Source organism: Lissotriton helveticus, chromosome 1_1 (assembly GCF_964261635.1).
Source record: "Lissotriton helveticus chromosome 1_1, aLisHel1.1, whole genome shotgun sequence".
NCBI classification, from domain to species: domain Eukaryota; kingdom Metazoa; phylum Chordata; class Amphibia; order Caudata; family Salamandridae; genus Lissotriton; species Lissotriton helveticus.
Window position 1 is genome coordinate 1,803,536,404 of NC_136057.1, and position 22,102 is coordinate 1,803,558,505.

Below are 22,102 nucleotides of genomic sequence, written 5' to 3' on the forward strand. Positions count from 1 at the left end.
AAACCTCTTTCCACATGTAAATTTCTTCGTAAAATAATCCAGCAATTTAAACATGCATACAGATTCTTTTCTAAACCAGCAGTTTTAGATATTGATTTCTCTAAAGATTCCAATTTTAACTTCAACCTTTCTGACAAAATAATAGTACTTCCTTCATGCTCTATTCTATCTGTAGCTTCCAGTTTCTTAATTTCTTGATTTTCAAACTTTAACATTTTTTCATTGAAGATTAAACATTCTTGTAGAGTTGGCATCAAGCATATAACTGACTTATCTTCTGCCACTTTACTATATATATTCTCTGCCACATCATTTTGGAAACAAATTTGAAAGTAATCGTGCCTGTAAAGTTTCTTTGGCATGTTCACTTAGTTTTCACTTCGTTTTCCAATTCTTATATCTTGAAGAATATTTCCATAATCAGCATCCTTTGCCTGTCGCATATTCTGAATGAGTTCTGTATATTTGAAATGCGACCATATATTAACATTTCCAATACTTCCCAGGCACTTTCGGGTGTCTTCATGTGTAACTGTTTTAAATACTGGCTGTCCTTTCACAGGAGTTAGCTGCAGTAGATCTCCAAAAACGATGACGTGTTTGCCTCCAAATAACACATCATACTCTGTTTTAAGGATTTGTTCCATTCTTAAATGCACAAAGGCAAGCATTAAATTTGATACCATGCTTACCTCATCAATAATGAGAAGTTTCATTTTTTTAAGGACTCTAGAAACTTCACAACAAGCTTCTCCAGATAGCTTGTGGTATTCTAATTTATTTTCATGTTCTACTGGCAGCATCAATAAACGATGTAAAGTAATCCCTTTAATGTTGTGTGCTGCCAACCCAGTTGGAGCAGTGACAACACAGGAGAGTGACGACTTAGTTCTTTGCTGTAGATATGTTGCAATTCCTTTAATTAGAAAACTTTTACCAGTTCCGGCTGCTCCACTCACGTATAGTCGGACAGGTTGAAATGACATACGTGAGCATTCTTTTTTCTCATGACGTAAACCATGCTCAATCTGCTCTGTCACTTCATCATATATTTGTTTTTGCTCAAGATTTAGTTGTTTTTCCAATTCTTCTAAGTTTATTACATCCTCTTGAGCTTGTTCCATTGCTCTTTCCACCTCATCCATGGCAGTGGCTGCTTCATTTTGGATAATTGGTTGTCCTAGTGGATCTTGACTCAACAAAGCAGGACTTTGACTGTCTTGAGAACTGTCTCTAGCAATCGCTGCTGCAATTGTTGCTTCTTGCTGTATTTCGTCGTTCAACATATGCAGATAATTACTAAAAACAGGACATTCTATACTGTTTTTAGATGCGTTGAATGAATCTTCATAACTGTCAAAGTCTTCAAGTAGTTCCTCTTCTGTACTCCATGGCTTAAAGAGTTGCAAAAGAGCTAAATAGTAAAATTCCCTTTTGTCAGGAGTTTTGCAACTCAGTTTTCGGTGATTAATCAAATGTCCTTTTCTTTGTTTCACCAGACATCCTTCATATCCAATTACAGCATATACACCTTAATCGATATCTTCTGTAATATTCCTTTTAAAAGTGTAGCTTTGCAGTACTTCATACAGACAAACGTTTTCAAGCTGATCACTTCTATTTGGATAGTATGTATCCAACATGTTTGTCTTCAGAATGTCTGTACTATTTGGTTCTTTCTCTGCTAAATATTCAATTTCTTGAACAGGTTTCAAAACTCGTTTTCGTGTTCTTGCAAGACCTAAACTCACCCAAATGATTGTTCTAGATTTCGCATATAGACTTGCAGATGATAATCGATCAGAACATTCATATGCTCCAATTTCTCGATGAGACAACATCTTCAAACTGTAGCTATACAATTTCTTACTTACGCTCTTTTCATGAGAAATTTCTTCCCACATTTCCTTTAGTTCCGTCTTTTCGGATTTGGTGATGTAAGACGTTACATATCGAGCCACAGCAATAGAGTTGTCTGCAACATATTGAATATCCATGTTAGCATTCCACAAGGACAAAATGACTGGGTTATAGTCTTTTATGTATTTGGACTCTTCACTTCTTCTTAAATTGTAGGTATTTTTTGGTGATCTTCTTGTAACAGTATGTCGCAGAGATGACATAAAATTGTTCACTCTTCCTTTTGAAATTACTGGTCGTGGAAATCCAAAACGACATTTGGTATAGAATTTATCCTTTGATTTGAACTTTCGTCGACAGTATTTGCCACAACGATGGCTTAGAAATCGTAAGACTTTTCCTCTTAAGTCCTTATCTTTTGTACTTTTGGGTATATCACTTGTTGCATATTCTTCAATGAAAGACATTACTGTGTCATCTGAGTCTGTTCCAAATTTGGGAGCATCTTTGATCCATAATAGCATATGAATGTGAGGAGCACCTCTCGCTTGATACTCTAGAAGAAATCCAGAACCTCGCCAAGAGGAGGTTTCTTTTTGTTTGTAATAAAAGACATCATAGCCTCAAATCTATGATTAAAATACCTGCATACATTAACTGGATCCAAAGAGCACAGTTCTCCAGTTGTCTTGTACTCTATTTTTTCTATGTTTGCATTTGCCTCTTGAAGAAATTCACGTAAACCTTCTCAAGCATACTCAGCACAGCTTAGAGTAAGAAACCATGTAGGAGCTCCTAAGTTTCATAGCATATATTTCAAATCCCCATGACGACGATACCAATGCTCGTTAGTACCACGCTGACATGCCATGAAATTAATTAGCTGAGATTCCAAAACACTGTCTTTCTGTTGGACTTTATCCATGAAGTCCTTTGCCGAAACATTTTGCAGATGTACTCCACTTTTTAGTATATGGTTCACTGCATAGGAAAGTCCAGAGAAGTCACTCACAAACAGAAGATGAAACAAATATGGAATACATTGACGGAACCTCGGATCTTCTACATATAATCTTGATGTCCGGTATTCAGATGCATGAATCTGCATAGGTTGGTCATCATATCGTGCACCTACACCTGTTGGAAATAACTGAGGAAAACAACGAGCTTCCAAGCTTCCCTCCCATACAGTAATGGGACTTCCTTTTGCTTTTTTCATCTGAAATAATTCAATAGCATTCCCCATTGCTTCTTTGGAATGCAGTGGATGAACACTATAATGTTCATATATTTCTTCACTTCTGGACACATCCACTTTTTCAATTAGTCCAGCTGACAAATCATTATCCTCTTCTACAATTGTTTCCTCTTCTCCTACATATACATTTTTATAGTATTGATTGTTTTTGACCAAATGCAACGTTGCCTTTTTGACTTTTCTAACCTCCACTAAATCTTGCCAGATTTTCTTACTCTTTGTAGGCACGCCATTAACTAGAATAACTAGAGGTTCCTCTTCCACATTTTCAACCCCAATTGTCTCAATGTTTTTTTTAAATCAAGAGGCAAATATACAACTCATCCCTTTAATCCTCTCTGTAAATCTGAAGGATTCAATTTCCCTGTCTTAGGTTCCATACAAACAATAGCCTGAAATGGATGCACGCATTGAGTCAGAATAGTCTCATAGCTATTTAAATCCATCAGTTCAGATGGAATATTTCACTAACTCAAGATTATTATGTACAGCTCTAGCAGGCATTCTATTTTCATTTAATTTATTATAACAATATTTACAAATACGTTGATCAGAACCCAAATCAAAACAATTTTCTACCAACAAATAAGTTGCAAAATCCTTCCACTCATTATTATTTTCCATTTCACTTTTTACATATAAATCAACTAACCTAGTCTGATTCTTATAATGAGTTCTTCAACAACACACACAAGAAAGATTAGGCCTTTCACAGGGCAAGAACTCCGCCAAGCCATCGCCGCTTTGCCTGCAGGGAAAGCCGCAGGGGACGATACCATCCCTCTTGAGATCTATAAAATCTACTTAGAGGAACTGGTACCCTTACAATTACAGGTTATACAATCTATTGGGTCAACTGGAAAAGCTCCCAATTCGTGGAATAGGGCTAAAATAATATTCTTCCTTAAAAAGGGTAAACCAAAGGAGGAGAGGGGGTCATACAGACCCATCTCTCTGGTTAACACCGACGTAAAAATATTTGCGAACATTTTAGCAACTAGATTGGCTCCTCTTATGCCCAAAATAGTTAACCCGCAGCAACACAGGTTCATGATTTGGAGAGACACTACCACTCACGTCAATATGGCCATAACGGCGTTCGATGCAGCTGAGACTGAGTCCACCCCACTCGGCATGATCTTGCTGGATGCCGAGAAGGCTTTTGACCGAGTGGGGTGGGACTATCTCTGGCACGTTATGATGAAAATGGGGTTCAGTGGGCATTTTTTAAAGTGGATACAGGCACTGTACGATAATCCCACAGCCTGTATCAGCTATGGGGGGCTGACCTCTTCAGACTTTATGATTACTCGGGGCACTCGTCAAGGCTACCCCTTATCACCTTTATTATTCGCCCTCTCACTTGAGCCATTCTTACATGCTCTTCAGGCACAACCCCCGAATTGTACCCTTCAGCTCTAGTGTACAGGCATTGAAAATTACGGCATATGCCGATGACATTGCCATCTACTCTCCCGATGTCATCGAGGCACTTTAAGGGATCACCACTGAGGCTTGTAACTTTAGGAAAGTATCTGGCTACAAGTTCAATATTAATAAGACACAAATTATAGCTAATTATGTACCAGTGGTAATGGTCCCGGGGATTTGTAAAGTCGCTACATATTTAGACGTCAAAATTACATCTAAAATACGAGAAATAAATAATATCAATTACAATGACTTAATTAAATCTACGACTTTATTGTTAAAAAAATTGGCATAGATTGCCCCTGAACTTAATTGGCAGAATTAATTTAATCAAAATGAAGGTATTACCTAAATTCTTGTATCTTTTCCGTTCCATCCCATTAGCATTAAATAATTCTTTTTTCAAGCAATTAGATGGAATATTCAGCAGTTTTATCTGGGGGTACAAAAAAGCTAGAAGATCGCTGAAACTCCTTAAAAACAATACGGACAAGTGTGGTCTTAACTTTCCCGATGTCAAGCTCTATTTTTGGTCTTCATTTGTTAGACGTCTCCGGTCTTTGCTTAATAGCGAAGACACATTCTTTTTTCATTCATTCTTGCTAAACTCTGACTCAAACATGTTTTTGCTTCGAGTTAACAACCCCAACTATTTTAAGAGGGTGAAATTTAAGACTGACAAGGATATTGTCAGGATTTGGGTTAATATATTAGCATTTTGTAAGACCACCTTCTACCATCCAAAACTTCAGCTTTGGGGTAACCCGGCCTTCCAGGGATTTTCAATGATTGCATGGCCCTCAGATGGTCTACTCAGGGAATTAACGTTCTGGGAGACTTATACGGCACACAGGGGTTTTTAGATTTTTACACACTTCAAACTTTATACGACTTGCCGGAAACAATGAGATTCAAATATTTACAAATACCTGACTTTCTGATAAGGAAAAATCAAATTCATGACATTCTAGACTGTGATATTTGGAATTGTCTATACGCCACCAAAAACAAATCAGTTATAAGTGAGGCTTACAGGCATCTTTGTGCTGTCAAAACCGATGATTGTTTAAAACTAGATGATAAATGGAGCAGTAAAATGGGCTTAAGTATAACACCCAAACAGATAACATGTTCTTTAACTAACATTAACAACTCGGTATGATCATCTAGCTTAAGGTTGCAACAGTTTTGAACAACCTGTATGTTGTAACACATACCGGAAAGGATTTCCAAGTGGTCCCTTAATAATATTCATAGCGATCGTACCAAATGTCCTAAATGTCTAGTTGATGCAGCAGATCTGGAACATATGCTGTTCTCTTGCCCAACATTGAGGGACTTTTGGGGGGAAGCACATAAAGTTCTGGAAATTAAGAAGATTCATTTACCCTCTATCACCGCTTCAATAGTGGTACTTGATATACATTCTGTCTCCCTACCTCGGCCTGCTCTGGTGACGATCCTTATATCTTGTGCTAAACTAATATTGGCTAGAGCCTGGATCTGCCCCAAACCCCCTAACATCTGGGAATGGTGGTCATTAGTAAATGAAATGTACTCAATGGAGCTAGCCCTGGCAAAACATAGAGGAGCCCGTTCATTAAAAAAAATTGAGAAAATTTGGGGTAACTTTATATGAAGGTTACGCAGGCACCGTAACCCTGCCTACTTGATAGATATTCTGTTTTCTTGTAGACATTTATTAGACTGTAAGATTTGTTGCTGTTTTGCTTTCTGTATGAACAAAATGAATTATGTTGTAATGTGTTCCAAGTGGAAATCGAAACAAGTTCTCTTTTGGGAACGAGTTATATTTATTTTGTAAATAATGTTTTTCTTATTATATGACTATTGGTATGTTTTCCTCATCAGTTTGCCAATAAAATAATTTTTTTTTTAAAAAACAGAACCCATATCAAAACAATTTTCTACCAACAAATAAGTTACAAAATCTTTCCACTCACTGTTATTTTCCTCTTCACTTTTTAAATATAAATCAACTAACCTGGTTTGATTTTTGTAATGAGTGTGTTGACAACACACACAAGAAAAGTTCGGCTTTTCACCTGAAATGACCTTAAACTTTGTTATTTCTTGTTCAAAATTTTCTGTATTAAAATTGTGTACATATTCTACCACATTTCCTTCTATTACTGTATCAGTTTCTGCACTGTCTTCTTCTGGACCAAAGTAACTAACCTCAATTTCTTCACAGATGTTCTTAACATCTAATTCAGATCCATGCAAAAGAGCACTATTTAACTGTTTGAGCTTAAGTGCTGGACTTTTTGCATAATACAACCTTCTCACTAATTTCAACACTTCGGTATGATGCACTGCTAACATCCTGAAATGGTGAAAAACACTATGGCATATTTTTTTAGAAAGACAAGCCAGAGAATGCCCTTGCAGACATTCTCCTTGTAGGAGAGTGGGGGCGGAGACAGGGAAGGAGTGTAAGGGATGGAGAGAGGGAAATAGAGTAGGGTAAGGGGAGTGAAGATAACAGAAGTGGAGTGATGGTGAGGGAAAGGGTATGAGGATGATAAAAGGGACGTAAGTGAAAGTGAGAAGTGGGGAGTGAGGGAGACAGAAATTGAATGAGGGAATGGAGGTACTTTGGAAAGTGTAGTGAGGGAATGTGACTGAGGATTTAAATGAGTGAAGGAGAGTGAGGGAGAGTGAGGGAAAGAGAGCAGAAAAGACAACAGGGGTGACAGGAGGAAAGGTAGTAGGGGAAGGGGAGTGATGGTGAATAAAGGGCAGTGACAGTTACAGTAAGGGTATGAGGGTGAGGGAAAGAGAATGAGGGAGAAAGAGAAGGAGAGCAAGTGAGTGAGAGGGAGTGAGGCGGTTAGACTGAGTGACACAGACGAAGAGAGGGAGAGTTAAATGGAGTGAAGGTGAGTGGGGGACTAAATGAATGGGAGTCAACAAAAGTGAATGAGGAATACCAGATGGAGTGAGGGAAAGAGAGTAAGGGGGAATGAGAGAATAGAAGCAGGTAAAAGAGAATAAGAGTGATGCACAGAGATACGAATATGAAGTAGGAGAAGATGAGTGAGAGTTAGTGAAGGGCAGTGACAGGGAGAGAAAAGGAAGCATATTAAGAGACAGGAAACAGTAGTAAGAGAGAAAGATTTATGGAATGAGAGAGAAAAGAAAAGGAAGACTGGTGGAGAGAGAGGCAGACAGTAACAGAGACAAACACAGAGAGAGTGAAGAAGTGTGAAGGAGTAAATCAGTTATACTGACTGAGACGGAGGAAGAGACTTAGAGACGGATGTAGGAAAGGAGAATGAGGGAGACAATAAAGGAAGGGGAGTGTGGAAAAGGAAGAGAAAGAGTGAGAGAAGTGGAGTGACTGAAGGTCAGTGAGGGATGATGTAATAGAAAGAGAGTAAGGGGGGTGTGAGAACAGATTGAGCGATACAGCAACACAAGGTAGTGATTGAGGAAGATAGGAAAGAGAAGTGAGAGGCAGGCAGTGGGAAGAGGGAGTTAGACAAGGTCAGTTATGGTGAAGGAAGAGTACTTTTGGAGAGAAAAGGAGTGTAGAGGTGAATGAAGGGCAGTAATGACAACAAGAAAAGGAGAGTAAGATCAGTAAAGGAAAGTTAGTAAGAGAAAGGTTAAAGAATGTGAAAGAGAGATAGAAAAGTAAGAGACTGACGAGAAAGTAGTTTTTGTTTGTCAAACTTACTTTATAAATAATAACAACTTTATAGCATGTCTTTTTAAAAAAAAATATACTATTTGTGGAAGAAAAGAAAAAATGTAGTTATAATATATATTTCATAATATAAAAGAAAATAAGAGTAAAGGAAACAGAAAGAGAGGAAGGGTGAGGGAGTAAGAAAGAGGAAGAGAGAGTGAGAGAGAAAGAGAGGGAGAGCAAATGACTACAAGAAATGAAGTGATTACACTAAGTGAGACAAAGGGAGAGAGGGAGAGAGAAATGAAGTGAAAGAAGTGAGAGACTAAAGGAAAGGGAGTTAGCAAAAGTAAATGAGGAAAGAAGAGTAACGGAAAGGGACTGACGGATGAAGTGAGGGAAAGACAGTGAAATAAGTGCAGAAACTGAAAGAGAGTGAGGGATATTGAGTAACGGGAGAGTGAGAAGAGACTAACCAATACAGCAAGACAAGGGTAGTGATGGAGGAAGATAGTTAAGAGAAGTGAGGTACAGACAGGGGAAAGAGGGAGTTGGATAAGGTATTTCAGGGTGAAGGAAGTGTACTGATGGTGAGAGAAGGAATGTAAAGGTGAATATAGAGGAGTAAAGAGAATGATGGAAGAGGACTAACATAAACAAAAGGAAGGTGAATAAGAGAGAGAGCGAAGAAAGGAAATAAGAGAAAAAGAAATAATAGAGTGATGAAAAGATATTTTTTATTTGTCATACCTTATAAATAATGACAAATTATATTGTATCTGTGGAAGACAAGAAAAAAATGAGTTATAGTATATATTTCACAATACAAAACAAAGTAGGAGTGAAGGAAACAGAAAGTGAAAGAAAGGAAGGGTGAGAGAGAGAGAGGGAGAGAATGTGTAGTGTATAAATGAATGACTAAAATGACTGAGTGAGGGAGAGGAAGGGACTGAGGTAATGAGTGTGGAAAGGAGAGTATGGTGAGTGAGGAAAGGAGAGTATGATGAGTGAGGAAAGGTGAGACAAATAGTGACTAAAAGAAAGGGACTAAGGGTAGGGGAGTGAGTTAAGAAGAGTGAAAACGTAAGGGAAGGACACTAAGGGAAAGAGAGTGAGGGAGGGTGAGTGAGAGAAGGGGAGCGGGGCAGAGACAGGGAAGGAGTGTAAGGGGCGGAGAGAGGGAAATAGAGTAGGGTAAGGGAGTGAAGGTTAAGAGAAGTGGAGTGATGGTGAGGGAAGGGTTATGAGGATAATAAAAGGGAGGTAAGTGAAAATGAGAAGTGGGGAGTGAGTGAGAGAAAAATTGAGTTATAGTGACTAAAATTGTGGAAGAGATTTAGAGATGGATGAAGCAAAAGATAGTGAGAAAGGGAATTAAGGAAGGGTAGTGAACAAAATGGAGTGAGAGAATGAAAGAAATGGAGTGACTGAAGGTCACTGAGGGATGATGTAATAGAAAAAAAGTTAGGGGGGAGTGAGAAGAGATTGAGCGATACAGCAACACAAGGAAGTGATTAAGGAAAAAGGAAACATAAGTAAGAAACAGACAATGGTGAAGGAAGAGAACTTTGGGAGAGTAGAGGTGATTGAAGGGCAGTAATGAAAACTAGAAAACATCAGTAAGATCAGTAAAAGAAGGTTAGAAAAAGTGATATTAAAGAATGTGAAAGACAGAAAGAAAAGTAAGAAACTGGTGAACAAATATTTTTTGTTTGTGAAACTTACCTTATAAATAATGGCAACTTTATAATATATTTTCTTTAAAAAAATATACTATCTATGGAAGAAAAGAAAAAATTGAGTTATAATATATATTTCATAATACAAAAGAAAGTATGAGTGAAAAAAATAGAAAGGAAAAGAGAGGATGGATGACAGAGAGAGATAGAAAGAGAGTAAGTGAAACACAAAGAGAGGTAGAGTGTGAGACTGAAAGGAAATGAAGTGGTTAGACTGACTGAGAAAAAGAAAGAGAGGAAGAGAGAAATGGAGTGAAAAAAGTGAGAGACTCAAGGTATACAAATTAGCAAAAGACATTGAAGAAAGGGTAATAAGGAAAAGGGATTGACAGATGGAGTGAGTGAAAGAAAATAAGTGAAACTTAGGAAATAGGAGCAGAAGAAAGGGAATGCCAATGATGAACAGAGAAGAAAATATGAAATGGGAGAATATGACTTAGATTGAATGAAAGGCAATGACAGTGACAGAAGTGATAGAAGGGTGAGGAAAGAGAGAAAGATAAGTAAGAGATTCTTAAAAAAGTTTTTTTGTTTGTCGTACTTACCTTATAAATATAATATCTGTGGAAGAGAAGAAACAATTCAGTTATAATTTATATTTCGCAATAAAAAATACAAAATAATTTGTACAATATTTTAATTATTTTATTTTGCTGTTCTCAGAATGTATTGAATTTCACTTAAAACAGTGAGTGCAATACTACTCATCATATGACAGTGGGCAAAAAAAAAACCACAATCAAAAAGATTGTGTTAAAAAAAACCATACAACATTTGAATACATAATGTAAATATTAGAAAAAAACATATCTTAAATGTTTTTCTCTAATTTGCAATTTCTTGTTTAAGTATGCTACATTTCCAACAATCACATAGTAATAAAACAATATAACTTATTTTTTATACCCTCTAAATAAACTTCCATACAAGCATGTTCTAACAACATTTTCCCAAAGTAGTCATTTTGTTCTGAGATACTTCTCCTCACGGCCAAATAGTATGTGTAAAGTCCTTAGTTTGCAAATTACTTAATTGTACTCTTAACCTTTCTTTTCCCGACCTTTAGAATCAAAAGTTCCAACGTGTTCTCTACCATCTAACATTAGTAAAACCTCTACCTGATGCGTACAAATAGAAAGTACATACACATTCACTCCAGCGGACGCAGTACGCCACGTCCGTACGTAAATAGGCAGCCATTTCCGAACCAGTAAGTACGATCTGTGTTGACGACACTCCGTACGGCCCTTTTGCTATGAGACCTGTAAACTGCCTTAAAACCACAGTCCGCCACGAACTGCACCCCGGTACGCGGCATACACGACATGAACCCCATCGACCGTGTCATCCGAGCCCTGTACGCCTACGACCTCGTACATAGAAACCGACGAGGGCGCAGATGGTGAGTACAACCCACCGCCACAACAGAAGTATACCTGTACGGTGCGCCGCACGCCAGCGCACATCACCATTGCAATAGTGATAAGTGCCGCACACACGTCACAAAGCTGGGGTACGGTGCGTCACACGCTAGCGCACATCACCATTGCAATAGTTATACGTGCCGCACACACGTCACAAAGCTGGGGTACGGTGCGTCACACGCTAGCGCACCTCACCATTGCAATAGTGATACGTGCCGCACACACGTCACAAAGCTGGGGCACGGTGCGTCACAGCTGAGTGGTGTTTGGAAAAGACCCCCAGCAGTGCCCAGCAGTGCCCAACAGTATAGGGGATGGGTGCAGAGGACCCCCAGCAGTGCCCAACAGTGCCCAACAGTAGAGGGGGTGGGTGCAGAGGACCCCCAGCAGTGCCCAGCAGTGCCCAACAGTATAGGGGGTGGGTGCAGGGGACCCCCAGCAGTGCCCAACAGTGCCCAACAGTAGAGCGGGTGGGTGCAGAGGACCCCCAGCAGTGCCCAGCAGTGCCCAACAGTATAGGGGGTGGGTGCAGGGGACCTCCAGCAGTGCCCAACAGTGCCCAACAGTAGAGCGGGTGGGTGCAGAGGACCCCCAGCAGTGCCCAGCAGTGCCCAACAGTATAGGGGGTGGGTGCAGAGGACCCCCAGCAGTGCCCATCAGTGCCCAACAGTATAGGGGGTGGGTGCAGAGTACCCCCAGCAGTGCCCAGCAGTACCCATCATTAGAGGGTGTGTGTGACTAAGACCCCCAGCAGTGCCCAGCAGTAGAGGGGGTGGGTGCAGGGGACCCCCAGCAGTGCCCAACAGTGTCCAACAGTAGAGCGGGTGGGTGCAGAGGACCCCCAGCAGTGCCCAGCAGTGCCCAACAGTATAGGGGATGGGTGCAGAGGACCCCCAGCAGTGACCATCAGTTCCCAACAGTATAGGGGGTGGGTGCAGAGGACCTCCAGCAGTGCCCAACAGTAGAGCGGGTGGGTGCAGAGGACCCCCAGCAGTGCCCAGCAGTGCCCAACAGTATAGGGGGTGGGTTCAGAGGACCCCCAGCAGTGCCCATCAGTGCCCAACAGTATAGGGGGTGGGTGCAGAGTACCCCCAGCAGTGCCTAGCAGTGCCCAGCATTAGAGGGTGTGTGTGGCTAAGACCCCCAGCAGTGCCCAGCATTAGAGGGTGTGTTTGGCTAAGACCCCCAGCAGTGCCCAGCAGTAGAGGGGGTGGGTGCAGAGGACCCCCAGCAGTGCCCAGCAGTAGAGGGTGTGTGTGACTAAGACCCCCAGCAGTGCCCAGCAGTACCCAGCAGTAGAGGGTGTGTGTGACTAAGACCCCCAGCAGTGCCCAGCAGTAGAGGGTGTATGTGACTAAGACCCCCAGCAGTGCCCAGCAGTGCCCAACAGTAGAGGGGGTGGGTGCAGAGGACCCCCAGCAGTGCCAAGCAGTAGAGGTTGTGTGTGGCTAAGACCCCCAGCAGTGCCCAGCAGCGCCCAGCAGTAGAGGGTGTGTGTGACTAAGACCCCCAGCAGTGCCCTCTCACAGCCACATGCAGCCTTAAATCTGTGCACACACACAAATCTAGATAAGTATCAGAAACATTGGGATAGCACAGAAATACCATGGTCCACCTCATACCTATCAGAAAAATAGACATCTATCACAATACCAAAACATTAACATCACACAGACTTGTAGGCACACAGCACTAAGCATGGGCGGATTTTGCAGATCCATGATTCACGGATTTGCGTATTCACGGATCGTGGATCCGCAAAATCCGCGGATTTTGCGGATCGGCGGATTTGGGGCGGGGCTTCCATGCCAGGACCATCGTGCCAGATTAAACCCTGCCCTTCATATTTATTCAAGAAGACGCCACCGTTTTGTGCCATACCTCTACTCAACTGGAGTACTTTCTACTAGATAATCAGTAAGTGCTACCTCGTTGGGTAAATGTATAGTGCTTTTACTACACTACAGCTACCTAAAGTGCCAGAGAGTTGTCTACAGCGACCAGGTGTGTGTTACTATGCAATCGCGCCGAAGGGCGCAGGGGTCCCTTGAGTGAGCTAACATAGTGGGTAAATGGCGGGAAGACGGTGCACACCACGAGTGTGTGGGCGGGGCCAAACGGACGGGGCTTCCATGCGAGTGCACATGCCTCTTGCGTGTATAAAAGGTCAGAGACCGATCAGAGCAGCAGATGAAGATACAGAAGCTCCTGGCCACAGGAACAGCACGAGGATTGCGCTCGTGAAAGTCAAGGATGCAAAGGCCTCTGTCCAGCATCACATCTGATTTTCGATGGTATATTTGGGAAGAAGGCACATCTGCCCAGCCTTGACAACGCTCACGATTGTTTTTTGGGCCGATGAATGAGTCACTGAATTTAAGCTTCAACTAGGGCACATGCTTAATTGATATCTGTAAGTGCTTGCGGTTGAGGTTTAATTTTTGTGCCAGGACCGTCGTGCCAGAATGAACCCTGCCCTTCATATTTATTCAAGAAGACGCCACCGTTTTGTGCCTGTTGTAACTAATTTACGATGGCGCCGGCAAGCTGCCAGCGCCATCCTAAAATAGTTACTAAATTAGCTTCAACAGGAAGCTCTAATAGATAAAATAAAGCAGGCGCTCGAGCACCTGCTTTATCTTATCTATTAGAGCTTCCTGTTGAAGCTAATTTAGTAACTATTTTAGGATGGCGCTGGCAGCTTGCCGGCGCCATCGTAAATTAGTTACAACAGGCCAGCAAGGCTTGAACTTTTGCCCCCGGAATCCGCCGCTTGCAGATTTGCGAATTCGCGGTAAATTTGTGGGAGTTCGCGGATAGCGAATTTACCGAAAATTCGCAAAATCCGCGAGCGTAACGGATTTTGCGCTCATACTTACACAGCACCTAAAGAAATTCTCTGAAATGCAATAGTTCAGACAGAAAAATAAAATGCTTTATTCAGCGCCAATCTGTAGAAAATAAAAATAAATTAGTCCAGGAACACTGAAGGCCAATGACCAGTCCAAAACCAAGTCCATTACAGTGGTGACTTTGTGGAGGCTGTCACCCCAAAACTTGCCTGCACATGTTGGACTTAGAGGTCCGTGGACCCATGGGGGCATCATCTGAGTCTGGGTCTGGCACCACGGGGACAGGAGAGGGAAGGGTATGTGTAGTGGGCGCAGGTGGGCAGGATTCCTCCACAGTGGCAGGGTCAGCACAAAAGGTTGCAACATATTCAGAGCTGCACACTGCTGCCAGTTCAGACAGGCTACCACCTGAACCCGGGGACACAATGGGAGTGGAGGTAGAGGGCTGTGAGTCAGGTGTATGGTGCCTGTGGGTGGGTGATGTGTGTCCCCTGTCCCTGTGAGTGTGCGTACATCCCCCTCAGATTGGGTGAATGGACGTCTGTGCTTAGACTTATGTGTGGGTGTGCTGGGTGTCTCTGTTGGGGTGTGTGATCTTGTGTGTCTGCGTGTATGGTGGACAGGGATGAGAGAGGGTGATGTGGATGGGTCAGAAGGAGTGGGGGGTATTGACGCTGCAGGATGGCAAGTGCTGCCATCAGTGTTGAGTCCATGGACGCCAAACTCCGACATTGATCAGACATGTCAGCAGACATGTCCCTCCATGAATGACAACAACGGTGTCATTATATTTGTTTGGTTATGGAGGACAGTCAGACCAACTTGAATCAGCCGGAGTAGGTCAAGAGACTCAGCACTGAGGGCAGCAGGGGAGACAGGGGCAGGGGCTGCGGTGCCGGGGACAAAGAAGACACGGGGGCTAGAACGGACTCTAGGGCCCCTAACAACTGGGAGGGTGAAGATGGGTCTAGAGGAGGAGGGGACAGACATAGTTGCAGTGGTGTGGTACTGAAAATTCTGCACCTGTGTTATAAAAGTCGTCGAATCATGATGATTTAGGTAACATCAGACCGAAAATGACGAGAGTAAGGTGTGCAAGCATTTTCGTCATATTTGAGCGGCGAAATCACTCTATTTTATTTTATTAGGGGTCCGTTCGATATCTGATGAAAATATTGGGCCTTGCCGGGAAATTGATTGTGGGCTTCTTCTATGGTCTGAAGATTGTCAGAAAAGTTTTTCCGAATTGCGGGATGCATTGTGTTCGGCTCCTGTTTTGGGTACCCCCGACTACAGTAAGCCTTTTACGCTGTATGTCCAGGAGAAGGAAGGTTGTGCATTGTCAGTGTTGACACAGTCTTTTGGGGACAAGCAACATCCATGCAAGTATTTTTCGTCGACTTTGGATCTGGTAGCTAAAGCGTTGCCGAGTTGCTTGAGAGCCACAGCGGCAGCAGCAGTTTCTATTCGGCAGTCTGCTGGTTTAGTGATGAATATTTTGTTAATTGTAATGGTTCCACATGCAGTGGACTCTTTGTTAAACAGGACCAAGACACAGCACTTAACTAGTGCTCGATTGTCAGGTTACGAGTTGACACTTTTAGCGAGTCATGTGCACATAAAAAGATGCAACACGTTGAATCCAGCCACGTTGTTGCCGATTGTAGCAGAGACAGATGTTTCTGAACAGCATGATTGTTTTCTCAGAACAGAAGAAGAAACGAAAGGGAGAGTAGATCTTAAGGACACTCCTCTTGTAAAGTGTGATGGTACCTTATGGGTGGATGGTTCATGCTTCAAGCTTCCGAATGGTGATACGACTGCGGCATATGCTGTTACGACTTTGCATACGATTGTTGAAGCTGCACGTATCCCACATAATTCAGCTCAAGCAGCAGAGTTGATTGCACTTACAAGAGCGTGTGTGTTGTCAAAAGGAATGAAAGTGACCATATATTCTGACAGCCAGTACGCATTTGATGTGGCCCATAGTTTTGGACGATTGTGGAAAGAACGTGGGTTTCTGACTTCACATGGAGCCAAGATACAGCATGGTCCATTGGTGAATGAGCTTCTTGAGTTGCTTACTTTGCCGTTGCAAGTTGCGATTGTGAAATGCAGTGCACATTAGAAGGTTACTGATGATGTTGGTCGTGGCAATGCATTTGCTGATGAAATCGCAAAAGAAACAGCGAGGGATGTGATGAGTCGAATGTATGTTGCAGGCCCTGCAAGATGGGTTGGTGACGTTGAAATGTGCGAAGATACGATAGAGAGTGTGAAATCTATTCAAGCCGAAGCTACAGAGAAAGAGTTGAGTGTGTGGAGGGAAAGTACGGGTAAATTGGATGCAAATGGTTGTTGGGTTGAATTGTCAGAACGTCAGCGATGGTTGTTACCCGATACGTATGTGCTTGCAGTAGTTACAATGGCCCATGGAATGGCTCACATCAGTGTGAAAGGGATTTGTAAGTTGTTGGCTCCAGTATGGCAAAATGCTGGAATCCCTAAGTGTGCAGAGAATGTGGTCAAGAATTGCATGGTGTGTTTGAAATACAATCCTGGTAGGGGATCTCCAACTCCAGCTGGTCATTTTGCGCCTCCAACGTATCCGTTCGAGGCTTTGCAGCTAGATTTCATCCACATGGAAAGGTGCAACAATTTGAAATACGTACTCGTTGTTGTTTGTGCCTTTTCAAGATGGGTAGAAGCATATCCCCTGAAAGATAACACTGCCTTATCCACAGCTAAAGCCCTTGTCAAAGAATTTTTCCCTATATTTGGCTTGCCAAGAATGGTCTGGAGTGATAATGGGAGTGAATTTGTGGGTCGGGTGATGAAGAAAGTATGTGAAGGGCTAGGAATCCAACAAAAATTTCACGCTGCAAATCACCCCCAATCAGCTGGACTAGTAGAGTGCTACAATGGCACTCTAAAACTTAAACTGGCCAAGATACAAGCAAGCTCTGGCCTTAAATGGCCCGATGCCTTACCATTAGCACGTCTATCGACAAGAATGACTGCGCATTCACGAGTGGGACTTAGTCCTTACGAAATTGTGTTCGGCCGCCCGGCCAACATATGGGGAGTGCCAAGGCCGACAAAATTCAGTGAGATTGAACACCCTGTATTGCTTGATTATTTGTATGATTTGACGGCTAAATTGCGTGTTTTACACCAACAGGTTCACGATACTCTGCCTCAGGTCTCTGAAGCTCCAGGACACCCTATCGATCCTGGTTAAAAATTTCCAGTGGACAAAGAATGATCAGCCCCATTGGACCGGCCCCCACCTAGTCCTCTTGTCGACGAGATCAGCCGTTCGAGTGGAAAGAAAGAAAAACTGGATCCACGGTGTACACTGCAAGAGGGTCCCGTTGCCTCTGCCGTATGACCGATGGGTCCAGGAGGGTATTGCTGACTCTGAGACTGAGACTGTGCCTCGTTTTCTGCCTTTCAGCGATGCACGTGTAAAAGGAACAATTTCTGAACATGAAAGTGACAATCTTTTGCAAAAAGCTGTGCCACCGTCAATTCGATTGGACACTACCGAGCCTGAACTTTTGTTCCAAGACCAGACATTATCTGGAAAAAGCTGCTATAATCTGAGGCCGAGAACTATGGACCAATAAATTCTTTTTCTTTGCTATTTTTGAAAGTGCAGCTCTCTCATCTGAGAAACTTTTTTATTTTTGTTTTTCGAACCACCATCCGGGTTCAGCTGTAGGGTCGCGGGCGACAAGTCTTTGGAGTGCAAGCCGAAGACACAAGGTCGACGGTTCTGGTTGGTTCTTGGGCGTTTCCCTTGGACTGACAGGTGCATTCCTTAGCACGGAACGCCCTACCTCCGCGAGCAGCAACGTTAGAGGATGGAGTTTTTCGAGATGGAGAGACCTGCCAAAGAGATGAACTTTAAAGCCAAAATGTGTATAATGATGACCAGAAAACGTTTCTTGATATTATGCATTTTCATGCTGTTTAGTGTAACGATGTTTTTAATAGGATATGTTTTATTTTATTTTCGAGTGATATTTGCACCCACTACACAGCCCATACCTCCTTCTACTGTTTCCTCACATTCTTTTCACCCTCTACCTGAACATGAGACCGTCAGGAGAATAGAGTTTATCAATAACTCCTTCGTTCAGTTATTGCACCAACACCAATTAGTAGTGAACACGACTAACTGTTGGGTGTGTGGTCTTATGCCTCATACAACTGATAAAGGTATTCCTTACCTGGTCCTGCCTTTCAGCCATAATGGTTCTGTATGGGCATACAGAACGATGTTCATCTATGCTCGTGAAGTCCACCCCTTACGTTCTGTAAAAGATAATCCGAAGAATAGTGCTCTAGTTAAGGGTATAGTAGATATGATTAGAAAAGCTACTTCCTATGAGACTACCCCGAGAGATGAGACACTAGCGTATATTGGATGGAACGTAACCGGATGGAACGTAACCGGATATGGAGTTACTCTGAGTGAGAACCAACAAGCAAAAAGATCCTCCCCGATTTGGATTGTACCCCATCAGGGTCACCTATGTCTGCAAGGTAATGGCAAGAATCCAAGAGCTCAGTTAGGAAAGAGTATCTGCACGGAGACATATGTCTTTGCGTCTCAGACTTCCTCTTCGTTCCTAGCAGCTAAGGGTACCTATTTCATCTGTCGTGATAGAGCATACACATGGTTGCCCCCTGACTTCTCTGGCACATGTTTTGTTTCGTTCCTTTTGCCCCCCACCTATACAGCTGCGGCAGATTACCACAAGACAAGGATAGTTAGAGGTGTTTTCAGTAAAGAGGACACTGCAGGACAAGAATTGGGAGATTTCTTTAAGGGTTTTCTGCCGTTTTGGGGACCTATGGTTAACTGCAGGAACATAAGGCAATTGACGAGGGTGGTCGAGTCCACCGTAGTTGAAACTGCCGGTGCCCTTAGTAACTTGACTGCTGAGCTCGAGTCGGATCGTCTTATGACTCTTCAGAACAGGGTTGCACTAGATGTCATACTTGCAGACCGAGGTGGGGTATGTAAAGTGATCCAATCAAGTTGCTGTGTTTTCATTCCAGATAACGCTCCGACATTGTACCAGGCCATTTCCAAACTACATACGATCTCTGAATCTATTCATGTGGATAAAGGAGATTGGTCGTTGATGGGATGGTTCGGGAACTAATATCCGCCTGGGGATGGAAGATTCTGATGGGCATTGGGATGATCTTAGCCATTCTTTTCCTGTTCTGTCTGTGCGTACAGTGTGCTCCTGCTATATGTGGCCTCTGTGCTACATTATTTGTAAGGAAACCTGTATCGAGAGACGAGCTAAGTAATAGGATGATGCTACAGCAACATCTTAATGATTTTATGAATATAGACCTGGACTCAGATTAGCGTGAGTATAGGTTATTGCCTATGTAAGGGCAAAAGGAGGTTCTGTGGTACTGAAAATTCTGCACCTGTGTTATAAAAGTCGTCAAATCATGACGATTTAGGTAACATCAGACCGAAAATTACGAGAGTAAGGTGTGCAAGCATTTTCGTCATATTTGAGCGGCGAAATCACCATTAAATCAGGGATTCCGTCCTGAACCCTCGGGTTCCATTTTGTGCATGGCAGCCATTTTGTGGTTGCCCTCACATAGGCTGATGACTAAGGACGAAATGAGTCTTTTGGGACACGTACACCTTTAGCTGACTTTTGTGTGATCTGGGCAAGCTGACTCTACTGCCCAAAGCCAAACCGGTTCGGCCGGTTCCTTTCCCAGTGGCTGACCGGGATTAGGATCAAGGTGCCGCACGCCATAAACCCTTCATCGCACACAACTATGCCTAATCTTACACACACCTGTCTCTGTTTCTTGCTTTATGACCTACTTTACGATGAGGAGGTGCCCGATTTTATTAGGGGTCCGTTCGATATCTGATGAAAGTATTGGGCCTTGCCGGGAAATTGATTGTGGGCTGTGCAAACTGAAAAATGGGCTTGCCATCATGATTCTGCTTTTTCTTTGTTGTGAAAATATGTGAATGGTCAACTGTAAAATAAGGAATGTTTGCCTAAAGCATAATATTTCGTATAAAAAGGGATGGCTGGCTTTGTAATTTTGAGCAGTCTCCTGAGAATATACACCGTGTTGTACTTCTAGGATACCTGTTACTGGCTGCAGCCAATAAATTCGATCTTTGACTTCACCAAGAAGACTCTGTGTTTCTGTAGTCTGGGACAGGAAGGACTCGAAGTCTTAGGGTGTGTTCCCTGGCACCGCTGGGTTCCTAAAAACCCGGTACTTCAGTTGGCGCCCAATGTGGGGCGATTTCAGCGGTACCGGTCGGTCCAAGCCAGAGGTTCATGAGGAGCTTCGTGTGAAATTCTGGAGGAAGGCCAACCACTTCATCGACCCCTGTATGTCATCGTGGTCCGAAAGTCTTTGCTGCGAAGTTCCCCGCTTCCCGACGGCGACGAAGGACTGATGCCCTGACTATCGCCCTGTCTTGGACCCTTTGATGATTTGTAGAGCGAAACGATAGACGAGTCTTCTGGTGACGTCATCGATACCTCAGTTAAGTATAAGTGGAGCATCTCCCAGTCCTTAGTTTGGTTCTTAGTTTGGGTATCCCCTTGGGATCTTTGATTTGGAACTTGCAAGTACCAAAGCCGAGGGATTCGTGTATTCACGAGACTATCATACTCGATAATCCTTTGAAGTTTGAAGCTAGACTAGAGAGCGAAGATGCCTGGTCTTAGCAGACTTGGAAATTTGTTTTGTCTTGGTTGTAATAGGGATTCCCGATTGGAGGACTCGTGTCCGGTTCCTCCGATTGGAACTCCAACCTATGAGCTTTATGTGAAGCACGGCGTGGGCCCCATCACGTATAATGAAGTATGGATCCGATACACCAGAAAGGATGGTGTTTTAAAGTGGCCCCAATATGGTAGTTTTGACACAGAGATATTACATCATCTAGAGGTTAGACTTTTTAAGCAGAATGCCCGGCCGGCGATGTTTGACTCTTTCCGCCTATGGCGAAAAGAAGCCAGACAGAAGGAAATTAAATTAGCAAAGAAAAATAAAAGAGAAAAGGGTATCTCGATAATGCAAGCTGCTATGCAGTATAAAGATAACGAAGAAGAGCAAGCGAGTGAGCAGTTGCTCAGGCAACGTAAAATGGCGATCGATAAATGTTACCCAGTTTTGCTGCCTCTTCAGCAAGATGCAGCAAAAGAACTTGAGAAAGATCCTTTATTGTCTCACTTATTGAGTTTGCCACCCCCCTATGTGCAGAGTGCTACTGCACCCCCGCAACCTTTAGTTGTGCAACCTCCGGTTGTTTAGCCTCAGGTCCTTCCACAACCGCCAGCTCCTCTTCAGTTGGCTCCTACTGCAACGGCTCAGCCTCCTCAAGGGCCGACGACTTTGCTACCTGCTCCCCCTGTACTTCCTACAACTTTGCCTACTGCATCAACTACCTCTTCTGATATTCCTCCTGATACTGCCTCTGCGTCTGCATCTGCGTCTGCCTTGCCTCACTTTGTTTTTCCTCCTGTTCTTTCGTCGACTTCTCCTTCTGTCTGACAGAGAATGACTGATACAGTTGCTAGTCTTCTATACCCTTTTTTTGGAGCAAAAAGTATGACCCCTGTTTCAACACGCAAACAGCTGCGTAGTCAACTTCCCAACTCTAGAGAGCAGGAAACATTGAATTACTTGGCACATAAATGGGTTGTAGACCCCACAAGATATGAGTTTGATTCTGTTATGGATGTCTTCCATCAGTGGGAAGCACCGAAGCAGAGATATGTTTTTGAGAAAATGTGTGCTTTTCTTTGTGAGGAATTGGAGGAAAATGATTTAGAATGCAATCCGCCTGATTTGTGTCG